Below are 4,177 nucleotides of genomic sequence, written 5' to 3'. Positions count from 1 at the left end.
GGCCCGGTCCTCGACCAGGCCTCCACCCCCAGGAAGCAGCCCGTGACAGCTGACTAACACCCAGGTACCTATTTTAGTGCTAGGTAACAGGAGCATAGGGTGAAAGAAACTCTGCCCATTGTTTCTCGCCGGCGCCCGGGATCGAACCCGGGACCACAAGTCTAGTGTGCTGTCCGCTCGGCCGACCGGCTGATACTTGTCAAGGCTTGGCCAGGCCTATTGAATTTTCTTAATTGTCTTTTGGTCAATTTGCATGTGAACCTTTGTTCCAAATAGATTTTTCCTCAGGTTATAACTGTATGCAGGCGATGAGTCACAATAACGTGGCTGAAGTATGTTGACCAGACCACACACACAATCGACTTGAGAATGGTCCAGGACGGACCGAAACGTCGTCGTCCCTTCAAATTCTAGTGTGTGGTCTGGTCAATATAACTGTATATTATTATTATACCCAGACATTAAAATAGGAGGCTGGGAATATTAACGTACAGTACCTTAAAGATGTAACAATACACAATTAGTGCGTTTTGCTACTAACCCAACATAACTGGATAAACCAAATCTAACTTTAGTTAGATTTGGACCTCAACAAGGCCCTTAGGCACATTAAACACTAATTAAACACTGAGATTTGGAACCATTAACGTAATAATAAACTTGGATAGTATGATAATAAATCATATGCAATAATGAACTTGGATAGTATGGTATTCCCGAAACCCCCCCCCCCCCTTCATTATTTAAAAATTACAACAATATTTACGGATCAGTTTGATAAAAAAAGTTGTTGCGTACTCAATTTGATAAAGAAAACGTTGTTGCGTACTCAATTTGATAAAGAAAACGTTGTTGCGTACTCAATTTGATAAAGATACGTTGTTGCGTACTCAATTTGATAAAGAAACGTTGTTGCGTACTCAATTTGATAAAGAAAACGTTGTTGCGTACTCAATTTGATAAAAAAAACGTTGTTGCGTACTCAATTTGATAAAAAAAACGTTGTTGCGTACTCAATTTGATAAAGAAAACGTTGTTGCGTACTCAATTTGATAAAAAAAACATCTGGTGCCGCTACGAGACCACATCAGCCGTAGAACTGTGTGGACATGTATGCCAGTTCACTGTTAACAAGTGGCAAGACTATGACGATGGAACGGTAACTTCTGAATTGACGAGTTTCAAGCTGCATCTGCAACCATACATTATTTTACTTGACAGATAAGACATAGCAATGCAACAAACCTAGTTGTGAGTAGGGAAAACAATTAGTTATTTCTAGTTTAGTGTTTTTGCTAGAAAGATAATGAATGACACTATAATGTCCACGGGAGGAGGGGGGTGAAGTTTCACCATTCAACTACTGTACATGTCATCTAATCATTCAAGGACATCTATGTAATATGCAATTAACTATGCAACTAAAACTAATAATACTATGTAATAACTATGCAACTTTATTCACAAGATCATTATGACTTAATAATAAAGCAAACAGGTACTGTTACGTCCGGTCTGCACAGCTTTCCATTGCTAATAAAACAATTCATCATCTAATAATCTAACTGTTGTTTTTAATGTACAATTCTTCGCAAAATTTCATACTTGAAAATGTCCATAATGAACAGGGACTCCGCTTACTATTTCCCATTACTGCGTCATGTAATCGTAGCGACAAAGCTCTGCTGGGGGCAATGCAGATATTAATACAGTACATTTTCAACTGACAATTTACACTTTTGCACTTACTGTGTTACATTGAATTGTTTAATGAAAAGTGAGCGTACAATATACGTTCTTCTCCTCGGTGCTTTTGTTAACTGGTAAAAACAAAACTGATTATATATGAGAAAATAATTTTTTGAGGCAATGGGGGTAACTCCGGTTCAGTCACCCCATTGCTTCAAAATAATTGTCTCATTGATACATCACCCCCATTGTGATTTCTTTATGATGTATATATGTATATCTCTAATATATATACATATATATGACAGTGTCAGACCACGGAGGAATAATCGAAACACGAGTTTCCTTAAGTACTTTCGTATTTTAATAATTCATCTTCAGAAGGAATTGATTCCTTCTGAAGATGTATTATTAACATACGAAAGTACTTTAGGAAATTCCTGTTTCAATTCTTCCTCCGTGGTCTGACACTGTCACAATTTTCATCACGTGTTAATTTTCGTGATTTACACACACACACACATTATATATATATATATATATATATATATATATATATATATATATATATATATATATATATATATATATATATATATATACAGCATATATATTAAATACCTTGTGTATTCTTTGCTTACCTGAAGATGTTCCAAAGACGAACGAAACGTCGTAAAAAATAAACCCTTCAATAATTACTAGTTTCTTTACCATAAATTTCGGCAACTTGATTGCTCTTCTTAATCCCGAGAGCAAGAAAATACTATATATGCACATTAATCAAATGTGCATATATTTTCCACATTAATAATTTGGAATGCACATTAATATTATGAAATACACATTAATATTATGAAATGGATATATTTATATATATCCCTATTTCATATACTATATGAAACGAGAACTAGAATAAAACATAAAATTGTAAAATAAATCCATTTATACACCAGCAGATACAAGTCTTCACAGGGACGTGAAGCTGTATATCGGGTCGTTCCAACAACCCTAACAAGCACTCAACGTTAAAACAAAAGAGCATTGCTTCCTTACCTTACAAACAGCGAGAAGAGCAACAAAGTTGATCACATTCTAACCTCACTATCACTAGACAAAAGCGTTTCTCTTTCCCATTAGATGGAGGGAACGTTAATTTAGCACACAAGTTACTTTAACATGATGCACTTTGATTATCCTGGCAGTTCTCCGGTCTTCATAATTCTGCTTCACCACCACAGCCTGAGAAGAAAGCACTACGCAGATGACATAAACATTCACACAAAACCCGCGGTGATAATCCAGTGACCGCGCATACCGGAGGAGCCGCACCATCACTCGTCTCAAACAAAACTTGGAGCCGGGTGCAGAGTTAATGTGTTCACTGTAATGTCTCACGAGGTATATTATTCATCATTGTGCCTTTGGAGTCATGTCATTCAGAGAGAAATGTGTGATAAGAGAATGATGTTGCTCAGTGACGCGTGCTGCAGATGAAACGACTTGTGCATTGGCCGAGTGCATTCTTGCACGCTGGGCCAATGACACTGTTTACATCAGCGAATTCTGTTACATGAGCTCAAAGCTGCGGTGTTTCGTCAAGATTAGCGTGGGTTGGGGAGGATTAAGGGGTTGGAAGAGGCGTGTAGAGAGCATGTGAGTGTTGTGGGCGTGCAGGGGAGGCGTGTGTGGAGGAGCACCTGGCGAGTGGTGGTAGCGGTGTGGCTGGAGGCTCTGACTGTGCCTCGCTCGTTCACCGCGACTACTGAGCTCATGTGCCCTGGGTTGTGTGTCCCCGCGCGCCCCCTCCCGACCCCCTCTACCACACCCCGCCTCCACCCTCCCTCTACCAAACTCCTCCCAACCTTCCCTCCACTACACCCCTCCCAACCATCCCTCCACTACAACCCTCCCAACCTTCCCTCCACTACACCCCTCCCAACTCCTCCCTCCACCACCACTACACTATTTACTCACAACACTACACTTTGTTAGTATCTGAGCTGTAAGTGGGTAAATTTACAAATTATATATATTTATTTATTACACAGACCCTTTAAAGTCTTTGTTTTACATAACAAAAATCATCTACAGGTGATTTTTTTATATAAAACAAATGCTCTACTTAGATACTTTACTTTCAAAAAATATTTGGACACCGATTTTTATTAAATAAACAAATTTATCGATTTCTCGCCCGCCCCTACTCTCTCTCTCTCTCTCTCTCTCTCTCACTCTCTCCCTCTCTCTCTCTCTCTCTCTCTCTCTCTCTCTCTCTCTCTCTCTCTCTCTCTCTCTCTCTCTCTCTCTCTCTCTCTCTCTCTCTCTCTCTCTCTCTCTAATCGTAGGAACCTAGGCTCAAAGCATGGTTTTCGCTTGCAAAAAGTAGATCGTCTCTCCCCCAACACACACACACACACACACACACACACACACACACACACACACACACACACACACACACACACACACACACACACACACACACGTG

At 39.4% G+C, this 4,177-nt stretch overlaps 1 protein-coding gene across 2 annotated transcripts in view; it reads right to left on the bottom strand.

The window, feature by feature from the left end:
* LOC123765100 (uncharacterized) overlaps positions 1 to 3,464 on the bottom strand; it is a 270,886-nt gene extending 267,422 nt beyond the window's left edge. For both annotated transcript variants that reach the window (XM_069333542.1, XM_045753554.2), the window contains exons 1-2: positions 3,387 to 3,464; positions 2,743 to 2,928 (exon numbers count right to left, since the gene is read on the bottom strand). The gene's annotated coding sequence lies outside the window, so the exon portion shown is untranslated. The remainder of the gene's footprint in view (positions 1 to 2,742; positions 2,929 to 3,386) is intronic.
* Between the last annotated feature and the right edge of the window lie 713 nt (positions 3,465 to 4,177).

Source organism: Procambarus clarkii, chromosome 29 (genome assembly GCF_040958095.1).
Source record: "Procambarus clarkii isolate CNS0578487 chromosome 29, FALCON_Pclarkii_2.0, whole genome shotgun sequence".
Taxonomy (NCBI): Eukaryota; Metazoa; Arthropoda; class Malacostraca; order Decapoda; family Cambaridae; genus Procambarus; species Procambarus clarkii.
Note: the sequence above shows the minus strand (reverse complement) of the source record. Positions and strands in the feature narration are given on the sequence as shown.